Genomic DNA, 20,760 nt, shown 5'->3' on the forward strand with positions numbered 1-20,760 from the left:
TCAAAAGGTGTGTACAACAAGGATGATTGTGGCAAACTAAAAAGCAAAGACTCAAATCATACAAGACGCTCCAAGCAAAACACATATCATGTGGTGAATAAAAATATAGCCTCAAGTAAAGTTACCGATAAACGAAGACAAAAGAGGGGATGCCTTCCCGGGGCATCCCCAAGCTTAGGCTCTTTGGCGTCCTTGAATATTACCTTGGGGTGCCTTGGGCATCCCCAAGCTTAGGCTCTTGCCACTCCTTATTCCATAGTTCATCAAATCCTTACCCAAAACTTGAAAACTTCACAACACAAAACTTCAACAGAAAATCTCGTAAGCTCCGTTAGTATAAGAAAATCACCACTTTTGGTACTGTTGTGAACTCATTCTTTATTTATATTGGTGTAATATCTACTGTATGACAACTTTTACTAGGTTTACACCCCCCGATACTAGCCATAGATGCATCAAAATAAGCAAACAACACATGAAAAACAGAATTTGTCAAAAATAGAACAGTCTGTAGAAATCTGGAGATTTCGAATACTTCTGTAACTCCAAAAATCCTGAGAAATTAGGAAGTCCTAGGAAATTCATTTATAAATCCTCTGCAAAAAGAATCAGTATTTTATCGTGCCTCTGTTAAACATGAAAACTAATCTCCTTGGCGCAAAAGTTTCTGTTTTTCAGCAGGATCAAATCAACTATCACCGTAAGCTATCCCAGAGGTCTTACTTGGCACAAACACTAATTAAAACATAAAACCACATCTAACCAGAGGCCTCCCAACAAGCGCTAGATGAATTATTTATTTCAAAACAGGACCTAAAAAGCAAGACCAAAAATAAAGTTGGGTTGCCTCCCAACAAGCGCTATTGTTTAACACCCTTAGATAGGCATAAAACACGAATAGATCTAAGTATTGTCATCTTTGCTATTCAAATCTTCAATTACACACTTATGATTCTTAGGAGATTCTTTGGTTTTATAAATGATCAAACTCCTAGGCAAGAAATCAAGAAATTCATTCGTGACAATAGGTTCTTCAATAATATCGAGAAAATTGGGGTGAATACTAATTGATTTGAGATCTTCATTGTCTTTACTAGAAGATTCGCCCTTATTCTTAGGAACATAAATAAACTTGGCAATCTTCGTAGGAGGAAGGTTTTGAGTAGTTTTAATGGAGGAAAAAGCGGAACCCAAGTTAGTAATAATATCTTCTAGTTTGCCAATTCTAGTAGAATCTTGATCTATCCTTTCATTAGCTATTGGTTCCTTTTCCCTAAGATTCTTTAAAGTAACTCCTACTTTAGATCCATATTGCTTAATATGATTATGAATCTTTTTATCCAAATTTTCAATCAACTCAACAGTAGCAATTTTATTCTCAATAATATCAAGTCTTTGCATCACATGCTCCAAAGTTAGAACAATTCCATTAATCAAAAGAGACGGGGGGCCTAGCAAATCTATCATGGGATTATAAAAATCAAAAGTATGGCTCCCCAAGAAATTTCCTTCGGTAATGGTATCTAGAACATATCTATTCCAAGGAGTAACGCCCACATAAAAATTGCAAAGAAGAACGGTAGTAGATTGCTTTCAGGTAGATCTATTTTGAGCATTGCAAATTCTACACCAAGCATCTTTTAAATTTTCTCCTTCACTACTGGAATCAGGATCTTTGCCGTCAGCCAGCTGGCGGCAAGAAGGTCTTTGCCATAAGCTTACAGAAAGCTGACGACAAAGAATGAGCTGATGGCAAAGATCATGTTTGCCGTCAGCCAACTCTTTGCCGTCTGCTAGCTAACGACATAGAAGCTTTGTCGTATGCTAGCAGACGGCGAAGAGGGTGGGTGGCCCACTAACGAGAATGACCTAACAGCCACTTTGTTTGTCGTCTGCTAGCAGACAGCAAAGAAAGTGGTTGTTATAACGACCGTTCCCCCGGCCCCACCCCACTAGCTAGGCTCTTGCAGACGACAAAGATCTATGACCTAACTAAAAAGGGGCCGGCACCCGTGCCCCACCCCTCTCTCTCCCCTCACCTCACCTGCAAGGCCTCCCTTATGCCCAAGCCTCCCCCGCCCATGACCCCCGCCGCCCCACCCCGCCACCCCCAACGCCCACCGCACTCACCACCCTAGCGCCCCGCCGCCTCCTCCACCCCCGCCGGAGCCAAGGTGGTTTTTTTTGTTTTTTCTATTGTTCTTTGCTATTTAGGTTCAGGTGTTATTAATAGGTTTAGGTTAGTGGTAGGATTATGTTAGTGCTAGGTTTAGGTTTAGATAATTAGAAGAAGAAGAAAGTTGAAAAAACAAGAATAAGTAGATGAAGAGGAAAAAGAAAAAAAGGAAGAGCGTCGTGGATCGCCGGTCACCGAGGGGATAGATGGTGGAGCCAGTGGGTCCTGCTGGTCCTGACGCCGTCACCCATGCCAAGAATCCCCTGGTTCGAGTGCTGGCCCATTGACCGTGCGTCACCATACCAGAGGGAGGCCGGGGACGAGCGGGTTAGGGGGTTCCTGGACGTCGATGGAACCCTAAATAACAAGTAACGTCGGTGCGATATACATGTCGCCGTCAGTGTCGAACACTACATCCACGTCTCACAACAATAATTCTCGGGGGCGATGACGGTCGAACACCTATGCGAATTTGTCTTGCAGCCTCTACGATGACGATTAAAAGCCAAGTGTTGAAACTTGAAACATCCAAACTGACTCAAGTCGGTTTGGTTGTTTGAAGTATCAAAACTTGGCTTTAATCCTCATCGCAGAGGCTGCCAGACAAATTCGCCAAGGTGTTCGACCGTCATCGGCCCCCAGAACTATTGCTGCATGCGAGAGGGAGAATGCCGGCAGTTGGAATTCTGGGCTGGAAAAGGAGCAAATATTAGAGACCTATTCTGCACAACTCCAAAAGTCCTGAAACTTCACGGGAGCACATTTCAGAATATATAAAAAATATTGGGCGAAAGAAGTACCAGAGGGGGGCCACCCATCATCCACGAGGGTGGGGGCACGCCCCCTATCTCGTGGGCCCCCTGGCAGCCCTTCGTTGCCCACCTTATGCTATATGAGGTTTTTCGTCCAGAAAAAATTCATAAGCAAGCTCACGGGATGAAACTCCGCCACCACAAGGCGGAACCTTGGCGGAACCAATCTAGGGCTCCAGCGGAGCTGTTCTGTCGGGGAAACTTCCCTCCGGGAGGGGGAAATCATCACCATCGTCATCACCACCGATCCTCTCATCGGGAGGGGGTCAATCTCCATCAACATCTTCACCAGCACCATCTCATCTCAAACCCTAGTTCATCTCTTGTATCCAATCTTTGTCTCAAAACCTCAAATTGGTACCTGTGGGTTACTAGTAGTGTTGATTACTCCTTGTAGTTGATGCTAGTTGGTTTACTTGGTGGAAGATCATATGTTCAGATCCTTTATGCATATTAATACCCCTCTGATTATGAACATGAATATGATTTGTGAGTAGTTACGTTTGTTCCTGAGGACATGGGAGAAGTCTTGCTATAAGTAGTCATGTGAATTTAGTATTCGTTCGATATTTTGATGAGATGTATGTTGTCTTTCCTCTAGTGGTGTCATGTGAACGTCGACTACATGACACTTCACCATTGTTTGGGCCTAGAGGAAGGCATTGTGGAGTAATAAGTAGATGATGGGTTGCTAGAGTGACAGAAGCTTAAACCCTAGTTTATGAGTTGCTTCGTAAGGGGTTGATATGGATCCATATGTTTCATGCTATGGTTAGGTTTACCTTAATACTTTTTTTGTAGTTGTGGATGCTTGCAAGAGGGGTTAATCAAAAGTGGGATGCTTGTCCAAGGAAGGGCAGTACCCAAGCACCGGTCCACCCACATATCAAATACCGAACGCGAATCATATGAGCATGATGAAAACTAGCTTGACGATAATTCCCATGTGTCCTTGGGAGCGCTTTCCTTTATATAAGAGTTTTTCCAGGCCTGTCCTTAGCTATAAAAAGGATTGGGCCATCTTGATGCACCTTATTTACTTTTATTACTTGTTACCCGTTACAAATTACCTTATCACAAAACTATCTGTTACCGATGCTTGCGGAGAATACCTTATAGAAAACTGCTTATCATTTCCTTCTGCTCCTCGTTGGGTTCGACACTCTTACTTATCGAAAGGACTATGATAGATCCCCTATACTTGTGGGTCATCAAACAGCGGCGAGGTGCTACCGAAATTTTCCGTCGGATGCGGAGCAGAGCATGGGAAAACGAACCCAATCTACACATACTCGGGTGGGATTAGGACCTATCTTTACCTATTAGCGTCTAGGTTGCATGGACGTAATAAAAGTGACAATCTCCCTTAACTGATGAATATATACATACTGATATATATAGTGTTACTATTCATCATTCTGCACCCTAGGTAATCTTACAATCGCTTCCTAAATAAATTATATTTAGAATATAAATAGTTACATGCATATTGATTAAATATGTCAAATTTGGTATAAAACCAAAAATATAGATTATAAGACCAGAAAAATCACATTTTATGTATGTTTTACACTATATTTTTACATTCGTAATTTTACGTAAAATAAAATACTTTTGATGGCGAGTACATATTTTCTTACATTCACTTTTTATATATGAAATAAGACAAAATTTACAAAACGTAAAAATGCGATGCATTGTTGTCAAAATAGAGAGGGGTGAAGAATAACTATTCCTCCTAGGGTGACGAATAGCGCGACCCAGGGTATAGAATAAGTTATTCTTCACCAAGGGTAATCTTACGATCAATTCATAATTAAATTACATTTGGAATTCAAATAGTTACATTTCTATTGATTCACTACATAAAATTTGGTATAAGAAAATAAAAATATAGTTACAACACTATTCTGATCGCAGGATCAAAATAGTTATTTGGATCACGGTGCTCTATAGAAATGAATTAAAAAATGGTTTCTGGAAAACAAAAACTAAGAAAGTCAAACTACAAAACAGAGAAGTACAAGGTTTAAAAACACAAATATTTAATGATTCTAAAAAACCAGAAAATTCAAAAATAAAAAATGAACTTTTATAAATGGATATTTTTCCATTTTACAAAAATAAAATAAACCAAGAAGTTCAAATTAAATTAACAAAGAGGTTTGATGTTCACAAAAAGTAAAAAAAAATCTAATTTCTAAAACAATAAAACATGAATAAACTAAGAAGTTCAGTTCGAAATAACCAAAGAAGTTGTGCGATGTTTATTACAAAACTAGGTTTTTTCTGTTACAAACGATTAACACCAACAAGTCCAAATTAAAAAAACCAAGAAGTTCAATTTAAAAAAATAGAGTAGTTCAATGTATATGAAAAAGTCAGATTTTCCTCGTTACTAAATAATAAACCAAGATGTTCAATTTCAAAAAATGGAGCAGTTCAATATTTATTACAAAAACTCATAATTTTCCGGTTTCTAACGAATAAACCAAGTTCAGTTCGAAATAACAAAAAGTTCGTCCTTTATTACAAAACTCCTATTTTTCCCATTTCTTAGAATACACAAAGAGGTTCAAAAATTGAAAGAATGGAGCGGTTTGATGTCTATAAAAATTTAGATTTTTCCAATTGATAAAGGGTAGTGTCATTTTTTGCATTTTAATTTTTTTGGAGCAATTCCATTTCAAAAAAGAAAATCAATAATTTCATATTAATTGCAGCACTCGATTTTTAACTATACAGCAAACACAAATTCTTCTTTGTTTCCATATAAAATTAACGTACGAAGTTCAATTTTAAAAAGGTTGTATGATGTTTACTTAAAAATATTTTTTTCCTTTTATAAGAATAAAACGAAGTTCAAACTAAAAAAACAGAGAAGTTCATAGAAAAAAAGACCTAGGATTTACGTGCCCAATTTTGAGGAGTGTTATAGGACTTGGGGCTAAAAAAGTAGAGAGCAGTTCAAAGTGATAATAGCCTGAAGTTCACGTGCTACATGGTATGTGTGTTTCATATGAGAAAAAATAAGTAAAAGGTAAAACTCTAAAAAACGGTTGCGAGAAGTTCAAGTGCTTGGCCAGGGGAAGTTCAAAAATACTTGTGAGAGAGGTTCGCCATGTATTTACATGTGCAAAAATGAACGAAAATGTTATTTATGTGAATTAAAACAATTCTCTCGATCCATTACAAATTTAAAACAAAAATGCTCTACATTAAAAAGTTTCTCATATTCAACAACTTTTCAAGGTGTATAAAATATTCTTATTACAAAAAACAGTTAAACTAAATGGTTCATGTGTGTTCGAAACAGTTAAACTAAATCATTTTTTCTTTATAAGAATAAAACTAAAATGTTCAAATTATAAAAACAGAGAAATTCAGAGATTATAAAAACTTAGGATTTACATACTCAACTTCGATGAGTTAGGAGTTAGGGCAAAAAAAGCAGAGAGCAATTCAAATAGATAACAACCAAAAGTTCACGTACTACATGGTTTGTGTTTCATATGAGAAAAGGTTGAATAAAAAGGCAAAGTCCAAAAAATTTGTTGCTAGAAGTTCAAGTCCTCAGCTGGAGAAAGTTCAAAAATTCTTGTGAGAGAGGTTGAACAAAAATATGTGACAAAAGTTCAAGGTGAAAAAAGCGGGAAGTTCAACTACTACACGGAATGTGTTTCAGATAAGAATATAAGAATAGAAAACAAAAATCTTAAAAGGTTTGTTGGAAGAAGTTCATGTGCTCCTCCTAGCATAGTTCAAATTCATGTGCGAGACGTTCGTCGTTCATTTACATGTTGAAAAAAGGCAAAAAAACTATGTTGTTTTTCCATTTTAAAAACTGCTCTCAAGCGACAACGAATTTGTAACACCTGTCTACATGAAACAGTTGCTCTTATTCGTAAGCTTTCCAACAGTATATTATATGGTACATTGCGATATATAGTTTAAAAGTTTCATGTATACCAATTAAAACATTTTTTATATATTGAAAAAAATTCATTTGAACCGTCGCGAGTATGAAAAATGATCGACACAAGAAAGTTGCATGTTTTCAACAGCTTTCCATCGGTATATCATTTGCTTGAATCCGGTAAGTGCTTGTGGACTTACGGGCAAAAACAACACATGAAAAACGGAGTGAAGTTGAAACAGAACTATTCCAGAAGTTCAACCTCTTCACGCAGTGTCGTGGTTTTGTCACGGCAGATGTCCTAGGGTGAGGACTTAGTCGTGAGGCCAACGCATCTATGTGGTAGCTTGAGAGGGGTTGAGCGGAATCGAGAGACGCAACACAAGACAGGGATTTAGACAGCTTCGGGCCCCGGGAAACATCATCCGGTAACAACCCTACATGCTGTTTGAGGCTAGGTCTCACTATCATTATGAGGGAGTCGTCATAAACCGGCTCTCCTCTTTGTGTCTAGCCCTAAGATTGTTTCTTCTTCCTTGTCCCTCTTTGGGGAGCCCTGCCCCTCCTTATATACGTTGAAGGGGCGGGTTGCATGTAGAGTCCAACTCGGACTTAAGACTTAACTATTATGACTTCTCTTCATGGGCTTCTTAACATCTTGGGCTTCATAATGTCTCGGGCTTTATAACTCCTAGCAACCCAGTTACCACTACCTGTCGGGAGTTAACTGGTGCCCGTTTAAGATTGTTTGTCGGGAGTTAATTTCTGCCGATTGAAAATTGTCTGCCGATTTAAGAATATCTGTTGAGTTATCATTTGACTTAACCCCTATCTTAACTGTCAACCGGTTTAACAACCAGCCGCTTTACCGTCTGGGTTAACTGCCTGTTTTACCTGTCTTTCTTAACTGTCAGCCGGTTTAACAACCTGCCGGTTTACCGTTTGCCTTAACACCAACCGGTTTACCACATGCCTTAACACCTGCCGGTTTACCACCTGCTTTAACACCCTCCGGTTTACTAAGTCCTAGCCGGGTTATAAATCCGGCCAGATCATACTGCGGGGTATATCCCCGACACGCAGTGCATTTTCGGAGACTCTATTTTTGCGATGAAGGCGGAACTCATGATCTCAGAAGTTCAGATTCATAATGCTAGAACTTCATGTACTACACGATGTGTATTTTGTATTAACAAAAGAATGAAAAAACAAAGGCTAAAAGTTTTGTTGCTAAATGTTCAAGTGCTCAGCCCGAGAAAGTTAAAAATTCTTGTGAGAGAGGTTGAACAAAAATACATGATAGAAGTTCAAGGTGAAAATAGCGGGAAGTTCATCTACTGCAAGGAATGCATTTCAGGTGAGAATAAAAGTATAGAAAAATAAAAGCTTAAAAGGTTTGTTGATAGAAGTTCAAGTGCTCTGCCTGGGAAGTTCAAAAATTCTTGCAAGAGAGGTTCACCTTGTCTTTCCACATTCAAAAACACAAAAAAGAAATTGTTTTTTGTGTGTTTTAAAATAATTATCTCAATCCACTAAGAAGTTCAGTTATTATTTGGGAGCAATTCGATTTCAAAAAGGAAATAAAAAATTCAAATTATAAAAATGGAAAAAGTTCATGTACTACATGGTGCATGTTTAACATGAGAAATTAAGAGGCAAGGTCCAATGTTGTTGTTGTTATAAGTTCAAGTCCTCGGTCAAAAAAGTTAAAAAAATTTATTGTGAGAGAGGTTTGTACAAAAGAAAAATCATTTGTGTTACACGAACGAATGGATGAGAAAATTACAAACGAAAATATGTCACAAAAATTCAACGTGAAAACAGCAGGAATTTCAAATGAAAAACTTTTAAATCGTCGCGAGTATGAGAAAACGATCAACACGGGAAAGTTGTGTGTTTACATCAACTTTCCACCGGTATATCACTTGCTCAATTCCGATGAGTGGATGGAGAGCTACGGGAAAAAAGCACGTGAAAAACAGAGTGAAGTTCAAGTAGACATGTCGAGAAGTTCAGGTTCTTCACGCGGTGCATTTTTGAAGAATCTGTTTCGCGATAAAGGCAGAACGAATGATCTTGCCGTTTTCGAAGTTACTTGAAAACGGCTAGGAATCAGAGAAAACCATGAACTTGAAACAGTTTCGCATTTTCCTTAGCATTTCAACGGTACATTATTTGCCCCGTTCCGATAAAGTTTGTAGAAATTACGGCAAAAATACATTTTTAGCCATTTTCAAAATTGACTTAAAACCGTAAGGAATTGGGAGAAACAATCTATACCAGAAACTTCCGCATTTCCTCAAGTTTTCCAACGCCATATCATTTGCTGCATTCGGACGTACGGTTAAAAAATTAGCTCGAAAATACGAACTCGATGGAACTTGTACCGTTTTTAAAATTACTTTTAAGCCGTTCAAAATTAGAAAACACTTTCAACATGAAAAAGTAGTGCATTTTTATAAGCTTTCCAACGCCATATCATTTGACTCAATTGGATTAGCCGTTTAGAAATGACATCGAAAATAAAAACTTGGCTGTTCGATTTGCCAAATTTTACGATTTTCCAAATTACTCTTTAACCATAGGGAATTAGAGAAAACTTTCAACATGTGGAAGGAGTGGTTTTGCAGCAGCTTTCCAACGCCATATTATTTGCCTCATTCCGATAAGCGTTCTAGAAACGCAGTCGAAAATACGATTCATGTTTTTTATGTGAAGAAAAAACGGTTTTCTAAACTGCCCTTAAACCGCTTACATTTTGTAAAAAAAATAACTTGGGTCATGATACTGGTGTCCATAGCTTTCCAACGGTATATAGAAAGCCCCATTTGGGCAATGTTGGCGGAAGTTCAACCTAGCATATGGGGAAGTTCAGGTCGAACAACTCAGGCGGTAAAATTGCAAAAAAAAACATGAGTTCATCACGACCCGAGTGCAAAATCCACCAACGAGCGAGATTCCTATTTAAAACGGGTATTTAGTTGCTAAAAACGTTTCTAGATTACACTAACAACATATAGAACACGATTAACTAGAATAATTTGCGGGGGAAGCCCCGGTTGCGAAGATAGCCCGAAGGTCGGGTTCGTACAGAGAGAAGTTCAGGCGCGTTACTCAGGCAGTTCAGGTTGTGATCAGAATAGTGTTTATAAATATATATATATATATATATATATATATATATATATATATATATATATTTCTTATGTGTCCAATAGCTAGGCAAGATGAGTGATCGTGCGTGGATGTACACCGGTCACAATAGTCAGAAAGGGAAGACCATTGAATGGTTAACAAAATCAATGGGTTTCTGAGAACCACATTTGCAAATGGCCAGAGAACAACCTGGTGCCCCTGTGTCGGGTGCAACAATTGGCACAAGGGGACAGAGGATGAAATGGGCAAACACCTGCAGAAGTGGGGTTTTATGCCATGTTATACGATGTGGACATTTCATCGCGAGTCTGCCCAACGTTCCAGAACTGAGGTACTTCGTCGTCGCATCGATGAGCATGGTACTAGGATGGAAGACATGGTGCAAGACTTTGATGGTGCTCGGGACTCAGACGATGGGATGGAGGAATCTGCAAAGGCCTTCACTGAAATGTTGGAGTCTTCAAAACGTTCTCTCCACGAGCACACTGAGGTTTGTCAGCTAGTGCCATCTCACAAATAATGGCTCTGAAAGCTCAATTCAACTTGGGCAGAGAATGCTATGACGCAATGATGACAACATTTGGACATTTTCTACCCAAAGGCCATGTACTACCTACAAACCTGTACCAGTCAGACAAAATCCTCCGCGCTCTTAAGATGCCCTATGAGAAGATACATGCCTGTGAGAAAGGATGTGCCTTATTTAGGCTTCAGTATGCGGTCAAAATGGCATGACAATCTTTGTTACCTCCAAAATGACATAGACTTAGCTTATTTTCCTCGAAAATTACATAATAACCTTACTAAGCTCCAAAATGACCTTTTTACCTAGCTTAGCTCTAAAATGACCTACACTTAGCATTTTTACCTAGCTTAGTTAAAAAGGTATTTTTACCTACCTTAGTTAGAAGAATAAGAAGATAAAGAAGAGGAGAGGAGAAAAAGAAAGAGAAGAAAAATTCTTCTTCTTCTTCTAGCTAGTCTTCTTCGTGTAGTCTTCTTCTTCTTCTTCTTCTTCTTCTTCTTCTTCTAGCTAGTCTTCTTCTTCTAGTCTTCTTGTTCTTATTCTTCTTCTAACTTTCTTCTTTCCCATTTGCAGATTTGCTTTAGGTGAGGAAGCTTGCGTTAATGGAGTCTACTGTTCTCCTTGTGCTTCCTTTTTGTTTTGACTTTGTAGGATGAACAATGCGAAACTTGCTACCTATATATGTATCTATGGATGAAACCATTGTATGCTTGTTGTTGGATATGTTGGCTAGCTATATATGTTGCATATGGACTTTTGATTTGGTATGTATATGTGTTGGATGATCATATCCATATGGCAGGGATATGATTTGGTATGTATATGTGTTGGTATGCTTGTTGAAAGTATTTTCAAATGTGTGTGTATATATATATATATATATATATATATATATATATGAAATTTTGTGAAATTGAATGAATTTAAGAAAAAATCAGGGGCTCTACAGGATCTTTGCCGTTTGCTGGCTGACGGCAAAGAGCTTTGCCATCAGCCAGCAAACGGCAAAGCTGCCACGTGGCAGCTACCTATGCAACCTAGGGGCACTGGGCTGGCCTATATGGTTGCTTTGCCGTCTGCTGGCAGACGTCAAAGACCTTTGCATCTTTTCCATGTGCTAGCAAACAACATAGTGTGTCACGTGGCAGCTACTTGGGGTGGCACCTGGGCTGGCATATTTGGGTACTTTGCCGTCTGCTCGAAGACAACAAAGATGCAAAGGTCTTTGCCGTCTGCCAGCAGATGGCAAAGCATGCCGTTAACCCCATAACGGCCCTAACCTGCCACGTGTGCCATCCAGGTCCTTTGCCGTCTGTTGGCGGATGGCAAAGACCATTGCATCTTTGCCGTCCGCCAGCAGACGGCAGAATGCTCTTTGGCGTAGTTTGGCCAGCCGGACATGTTGCCGTCTGCTGGCTGACGGCAAAGGCCTTTGCCGTCCGCCAGGCATGCCTTTGCCGTCAGCCATGGCAGACGGCAAAGTTCCTGATTCCTGTAGTGCTTCCCTTTGTTTGAAATTGAGGACCTCATTATCGGGAGTGCTAACAAGGATAGGTGGACTAGCCATTGGAACTAAACAGGTGTTTAAACACACGAGCACACAAAAAAAGAAAATGAAGAAGACGAATGGAAGAGGGGCGAAGAAAAGGCAAATCATTTCGAAAAACATTTTAGAAGTGGGGGAGAGGAAAAAGAGAGGCGAATGGAAAATAATGTAATGCGAGGGATGGGAATTTATGATGGGTACTTGGTATGTCTCGGCTTGGCGTACATCTCCCTGGCAACGACGCCAGAAATTCTTCCTGCTACCTCTTGAGCTTGCGTTGGTTTTTACCTTGAATAGGAAAGGGTGATGCAGCAAGGTAGAGTAAGTATTTCCCTCAGCTTTTGAGAACCAAGGTATCAATTCAGTAGGAGACAACGCAACAAGCCACCGAATACCTGCATAAACAAACACCAACTTGCACTCAACGTGACAAAGGGGTTGTCAATCCCTTCACTGTTATTTGCAAAGTGAGATCTGATATAGATGGATAAATGGTAAAGTAATATTTTTGGTTTATGGAACGGAAAGTAAAAGATTGCAAATAAAGTAAATAGGAAACTAAAATTGTAGATCAAAAACTTATATGATGGAAAATAGACTCGGGGCCATAGGTTTCACTAGAGGTTTCTCTCAAGATAGAAAGTATTATGGTGGGTGAACAAATTACTGCCGAGCAATTGATAGAAAAGTGCAAAGTTATGATGATATCTAAGGCAATGATCATGAATCTAGGCATCATGTCCATATAAAGTAGACTGAAACGATTCTGCATCTACTACTATTACTCCACACATCGACCGACTCCTGCCTGCATCTAGAGTATTAAGTTCATAAGAACAGAGTAACGCATTAAGTAAGATGACATGATGTAGTGGGATTAACTCAAGCAATATGATGAAAACCCCATCTTGTTATCCTCGATGGCAACAATACAGTACGTGTCGGTTCCCCTTCTGTCACTAGGATCAAGCACCGCAAGATTAAACCCAAAGCTAAGCACTTCTCCCATTGCAAGAAAAACCAATCTAGTTGGCCAAACCAAATCGATAGTTCGAAGAGACTTGCAAATATATCAAATCATGCATATAAGAATTCAGAGGAGATTCAAATAACATTCATAGATAAGCTGATCATAAATCCGCAGTTCATCGGATCTCGGCAAACACACCGCAAAAAAGTATTACATCCAATAGATCTCCAAGAACATCGAGGAGATCTTTGTATTGAGAATCAAAGAGAGAGAAGAAGCCATCTAGCTACTAGCAATGGACCCGTAGGTCTGTGGTAAACTACTCATGCTTCATTGGAGAGGCAATGGTGTTGATGTAGAAGCCCTCCGTGATCGAATCCCCGTCCGATTGGACGCTGGAAAAGGCCCCTAGATGGGATCTCATGGGTATAGAAGGTTTGGGCGGTGGAAAAGTGGTTTCGTGGCTCCCCTGGAAGGTTTTGGGGTATTTGAGAATATATAGGCGGAAGAAATAGGTCGGTGGAGTCACAAGGGGCCCACAAGGATGGGGGCGCGCCCTCCAACCTTGTGGCCACCTCGTGGCTTCTCTGGCTTGCACTCCAAGTCCTCTAGATGTCTTCTGGTCCAAGAAAAATCATCGCGGAAGTTTCATTCTGTTTGGTATTCATTTTCTGCGAAACTCTAAAACAAGGAAAAAACAAAAACTGGCACTGGGCTCTAGGTTAATAGGTTAGTCCCAAAAATCATATAAATAGCATATTAATGCATATAAAACATCCAAAACAGATAATATAATAGCATGGAACAATCAAATATTATAGTTATATTGGAGACGTATCAGCCAGCCCCGTGCATGTCACCTCACCAGGTCCTTAGTGCCTTCGTCTTCTCGCGGAAAGATCACTGGCAGGATAGCAAGCGCAGTAGCCTGTTATGTTTTACGACTAACTCACAGGAGCCTTCAGAGGCAGGACCATGGGCGGCCTCGCCAACACCTCGTCACCATGGAAGGATGCCGCGCTACATGCCAAGGGGCGCAACCCCTCCTAGGCACCCCCTCGGAGCTAGCCACTCTTTTCTTGCGCAAGTCGCTTGCACGTTAAAGGGGGGGCTTGAGCACCGCGCCTCGGGGGCTCCTACTGGCTCTCAAGGCCTCACCCCCTAGCCTTGACCACGACATCATGACCCGGCATACGAGTGGCGGCCGAGCCTCACTTGAGAACCGGGTCCCGAGGATGTAGAGCACCTTGACGAGTGGAAGAGATGGACTCGGCAGGAGCCCTGCGAGGGTGGGGGTGCCATCGGAGAGGGGCGCAGCCTAACGTCGCACAAGAAGCTCGCCCTCGTGGCAAAGGAACCACCATAGGCTCACCAATATAAGTCAGCTCACACATGCACGCGTGAACCTCATAATCAGCGTTTTGTCTCTTGCGATTTCACTCGGGCAAGGAAACTTCCCTTTCGGTCCTTTGGGAGCCGCTTGCGCGCTAAAGGGTATCTCCTGAGCATCGCGCCTTAGGGGATCTTACCAGACCTCGGGCCGCTCACCTCCTGGCCTTGACCACGGCATCACGACCTGGCATACGAGCGACAGTTGAAGCTAGCCTGGGGACTGGGTCCTGTCAGCGTAGAGCACTAAGCTACCGCAAGAATGAAAGGGGGGGGGGACCATACCAAAGCGAGAGACACAAACACAACATCCATTGGAAATGATAACATTAAAGTGCGAGCGTCACGGTTTTTACATACCCCCGCGAGGCCCATCATGATTTTTGGGAAGGAATAAAACAAAAGGAAAAAGGCCTCCGGAGGATCACGACTCAGGCAGCGTCACTCATGACGTCAGGCTGGAACCATTCCTCCCCTAGGCCCGGGCACGGCGACGCAATGATTCATAGCTGTCGTCATCGCTCAAGCTTGGTCCGGAGGAAGCGCTGCTACTGCCGGAGGAGTCGCGGACAAGGCCAAGGGCAAGTTCATCGCCGGAGATGCTGCCGACCCTCCAACCGTCGTCGTCGGAAGGGTGGACGTCGTCGTCGTCGCTGACGCTCTCCGGGCAGCACCCCAGGCGCCTGTCGTCCTCCCCAAAGATCCTGACGTAGAGGGTCGCATCACCGTCATGCCTGAAATGGAGGGTACACCTCCCCTGCAGGCCGCGCGCGCGGGCGAGTGGCTGCCACCCGTGGTTCAGGAACACATTGCTGGTGGGGTTAACCTTGACCTCCACCCATGAAGTCTTGCTGCAGCAACCATTGGCCTGCAGTTAGAGGCCGTCAGGTCCCCCCGGCCGGCAGTGCGCCCGCGAAGAAGTGCATGAGCTGGAACCAGACGACTACAGGCCTCTTTGCCCACACCACGAACTCCGAGGACACATCGACCGAATGGGATCGCGGGCGTGGTAGCCGAATGGCTGCCACATGCCTCCCTCCTTGGCCGCGGCCACCCCGACCGCGGTAGCCTCCACCGCGAGCACTACAAGAAATATGTCAACTAGTGACCTGTTTTCAGTGACCTTGGAAGAATTGGTCATAGATCTATGACCATTTGAGACCAATTGGTCAAAAGCTGTTCGGAGGACTCCAAACACTAAACTATATCGACCATTTTGGTCAGGAAGGTCGTAATTTCCTTACACGAAATGGTCACAAATCAGATAGCACTGATCCGCTGCCTTATTTCTAGCTGGTCATGACCAATATAGATGGTCATAACCTCGTAAGTTGTGGTGGATTGCTATGACTAGGCGCCACCTCATCAGTTTTGCCTATGTGTCATGTCCATGTGTCAATTTTTGCCCTAGGTCATGACCAATATTTCTGTTAGTCCCAAAATTCCGAAAAATTCTCAAAAATTCTTTGGATTATATCTTCGTCAAATATGTCAAAAACCTTCCTCACCTAGTTAAAATATAATTCAACAATATTCATTTTCCTATTCTGATCAGAACGACACTTTGTGAAGGAAGTGCTATTTTTATATTCTTGATTGCCCTAAAAAAATTTGGGCACTCTTTCCTATCCAAACCATTGCCTCATGACAAAATTCAGCTCCATTTGCCCAGTAAATCTTCCTCGGCAAATTTCCAAAGTTTTTGTCCACCTAGAAGCATTGTGAAGGAAGTACTATCTATGCACATCCAAATGGCATGAAATTTATATAGTGTCTTCATATGCCCAAATTATCACCCTCCTCCAAATTGCAGCTCAATCCAATCATCTATGTGAGCCCAACTTCAATTTTTATTTTCTATCCAGATTAGCACATTGCAAAGCAAGTTCTATCTATACCACTCCTATTGCCCTCAAACTTTTTTGTCAATCTTCCATACCCAAGTCATTTCCACATACCAATATTCAGCTCTATTTTCCTAGTAAATCTTCCTTGGAAAATGTCCAAAGTTTCTATTCACCTAGAACCTTTGTGAAGGAAGTACAAGATAGGAATACCATAATGAGTTAAATTTTTGCCACACGTTCTATATGCCGAAGTCATAGCTCTACACAAAAGTTTAGCACTATCTAACAATACATGTGAGCTCACCATCGAATCTTTGTTTCTGGTAATATTTTCAGTTTGTGAAGCAACTACATTTTATGTTGCTTTATAATTGCTGAAAATTTACCAGGACATTACCCTGACTATAAAAAATCCCTACACCAAATTTCAACATAATCCAATCATCTATATAAGCCCAGCTTCAATTTCCATTTTTTGTCCACATTGGCACATTGCAAAGCAAGTGCTATCTAGACACCTCCTATTTTTCCTGGAAACTTGGTCACATATGATGACACAATGCGAAGGTTTTCCAATTTTTTGATTTTTTTGAATTTTTTATGCCCGTTTCAAAATGCGGTCAAAACGGCGGGCTTGACCGTTCCTAGCTAGTGGTTGAATCTTGGAAATTTTTTGATGTTTCTATGATTAAATAGATACTTATGTACCTAGAAATGATTTTTGGAAAAATAAATAGCAAACTATGAGGCAGCTACAGTTCAAATTTGACCCGCTTCCTACTAAATCAGCGAAATTTTGTCTTTTTCACCAGAGATGGATCAAAGCTTTTGACACCCAGCCATTTTGTCAATTGCGCATTAAATATGGCCTAGTATTTTAGAAAATTGATTTGGTCCAATTTTGCAACCAATATATGGTAGGTCCTTCACAAAAAACCTCATTTTGGGCACTCAGAAAATGGAAAATGAATTTTCCGTGTAAAGAAAATGAAAACTCCCTTAGGCAACATTGTTTGTCATTCCAAGATGCACCCTTGTGAACAATATGAGATCATTTGAACAAACTATGTCATGAATGTGGCCAGAAGATTGATCATTTGGCTTGAAAGCCATGAATCTTCCCGCATGATAGCTCATTTCTGAGAACACTTTTTAAAAATAATTTTCGTCTTACAAGTTTATTATTTCCTACTAACTTGGTCACATATGATGACACAATGCGAAGGTTTTCCAGTTTTTTGTTTTTTTTTGAATTTTTTATGCCCGTTTCAAAATGCGATCAAAATGGCGGGCTTGACCGTTCCTAGCTAGTGGTTGAATCTCGGAAAACTTTTGATGTTTCTCTGATTAAATAGATACGTATGTACCTAGAAATGATTTTTGGGAAAAATAAAGAGCAAACTATGAGGCAGCTGCAGTTTAAATTTGACCCGCTTCCAACTGAATCGGCAGAAATTTGTCTTTTTCACAAGAAGTGGATCAAAACTTTTGACACCCAACAATTTGGTCAATTGTGCATTAAATATGTCCTAGTATTTTAGAAAATTTATTTGGTACAATTTTGCAACAAATATTTGGTAGGTCCTTCACAGAAAAAGCTCATTTTGGGCACTCAAAAAAATGGAAAATGGTATTTTCATGCAAACAAAGTGATAACTTCCTTAGGCAATATTGTTTGTCATTTCAAGATGCACCCTTGTTCACAATATGAGATCATTTAAACAAACTATGCCATGAATGTGGACATAAGATTGATCATTTGGCTTGAAAGCCATGAATCTTCACGCATGATAGCTCATTTCTATGAACACTTTTTTAAAATAATTTTCATATTACAAGTTTATTATTTTTCCTGGTAACTTGGTCACATATAATGACACAATGCGAAGGTTTTCCAATTTTTTGATTTTTTTTGAATTTTTATGCCCATTTCAAAATGCGGTCAAAACGGCGGGCTTGACCGTTCCTAGCTAGTGGTTGAATCTTGGAAAACTTTTGACACCCAAACATTTGGTCAACTGTGCATTAAATATGGCCTAGTATTTTAGGAACAATTATTTGGTAGCTTCTTCTACACAAAAATATCATTTTGGACACTCAAAAAATGAAAAATAAAATGCTGACATGACTTTACATTTTATTTTTATTTGACCACGACCAATTTTGGATGGTCATAACGTCCAACTTTAGATGGTCATAACGTCATACACACGTACTGCGTTCTGATTGGGCCATAGCCATCTCACGCGGATCATGCATCAAACACCATTGGATGCTCCTGGATCCAACGGTAGCCCTTCCCCCCTCACCTCTCACCCACACCACATCCCAAACCCTAGCTCACATCACACCCCTTCCCTCATCGCACCCCTCCTCCCCCCATCTCCTCGCCGCCACCGCCACCGCCACCGCCACCTCCCGATCCAATCTCTCCCCGCTGCCCCCCGAGCCAACCTCCTCACCCACCGCCGACCTCGCCGTCCTCCTCACCCACCGCCGCCGACCTCGTCCCTCCCTCCACTCACCATCTCTCCCTCGTCTCTCCCTCTCCCCCGCACCACTCCTCGCCTTCTACCTCAGCTGGATGGGCCAAACACTGCGCCTCGTCAGCCCGCCCGTGCTCTGGGTCATCGTCGAGGCTGGCAAGCCCTCCTCGGAGGCCGCCCTCGCGCTGTGCCGCACCGCCGTCATGCACCGCTACGTCGGCTGCTGAAACGGCCTCAATGCCTCCGCCGCAGCCGACTTCCGCCCGCACCAGCGCAACACTGGCCTCGAGGTCATCGAGAACCACCTCCTCGATGGCGTTGTCTACTTCACCGACGAGGAGGGCGTGTACTCCCTGCCGCTCAAAAATCCCCCACACCCCACCCCCGACGCCACTTCACCCCTCCCCCACCCCCTCCGCCACATGAGCCGGGCCGCGTCCCAGCCCCACCGACGTCCGCAGCCATGGGAGCCTAGCAGAGCGTCAATGCCGACAAAGGTTCGTGCCCCCTCCCCTCCCCTCACGGCCCTAGCTCGATCCCTCCCCACCCGCTCCGCCGTTTTGTCATTCCGCGCGCGTGGCTAACGTGTTTGCGTGAATGCCGCAGCCAAGGTGGATTTGCACGTCGACCTCACCCACATGCTCTGCGAGGCGCTCCTACTGCCGCCCCTGAGGTGCTCGGCCTTTTTCCCCCACGACCGATTGGTTGGTTTTGTTGCGGTTGCGGACCTTGGAATTACTGACCGTGTTGTTTTCCTGGTCTATTTCCTTTCAGCAGCTCCAGCGCAACCATCTCGCAAATCGTCGGAAGGTGGGCTTGTTTGTTGTCATTCCGTTTGTAGAATCTGATTTCATATGGGTTCCATATGACCTCACGCAGGGCATATGCGGCTGATTCGGGTTTAGGAATGATTACTCCCTGTTTAAACTTCGTACCATTTTGTTCAGAGTTCTGAATTCATCTTGTTCTTAGCTCTGAAGCTGTACCATTTTGTTCTGAGTTGTGAAGTTTGGTCTGCAGGATCTCCCTCAAACACCCAAGCGTATTTGGGAGGAGCGAGAAGTTGGACGTGATTCTGGATAAGGGTGTCAATGACTCTAATGTTGTTGTTGCCTTTAGACGCCCAAGGCCCGAATGGTTATCGCAGCAATCGTTTGTCATTCAGGTCTACATTCTGTCTGATTGTATATTGGCTTCTTAATTGATCCTTCTGTCTGAAATTGAATATATATGCTGCAGTGCTATAGCATAAACATGGTATAGTGTTTTAAATTGTTGCTAAGCAATTTATACTCCATTGATCTTGTTAATAGTACTCATTTCTCATTTTCATTGGTACTCTAATTCTTGCACCAAATCTTGCATCAATTAGGGATTCTTCAACTGAACTTCTCTTTCATTGTATCACCAAATACTGAAGTTTTGCTATGTGTTTTTGTCTATATAGAATTGCATTCATTCCCTATTCTTTCAGTAGTTACATGGCTTGAGGTCTCTGTATTCTTTTGAATAGGATGTATTGTTCTATGCAGAAGACCTGATTTGCACAAACATAGTTATCTGCATGTGCTTCCTGACTTGGTATTTGTTATATCTTGTTGGTTGAATGTATGGTGGTGCCAGTACAGTGGTAGTATATTAAGGTTGGTGTGTTGCTGAGGTTAATCCCTTCGGAAACATTCTTTGAGAATTTTGTAATTGGGTGTTGATATTGCGCAAGTTCTATTGTATGTGAGTTCTTTTTGTTGCTGCAAAGCATTGATACAATATGTCATTTGCAGGGAGCTTGCTTTGCATCCGAGTCTCAGTCATCCTGCACAGCAAGGAGCCGGACCTAGGGAGCAAGCAATGCTGCTAGTTCCTTGAGACATGTGCATGTGTGGAGTAATTTTGCTTAGAGTACTTAACAAGATTGAACTGTACATGTGTGGAGTAA

The sequence above is a fragment of the Triticum aestivum genome, chromosome 1A (genome assembly GCF_018294505.1).
Source record: "Triticum aestivum cultivar Chinese Spring chromosome 1A, IWGSC CS RefSeq v2.1, whole genome shotgun sequence".
Lineage (NCBI taxonomy): Eukaryota > Viridiplantae > Streptophyta > Magnoliopsida > Poales > Poaceae > Triticum > Triticum aestivum.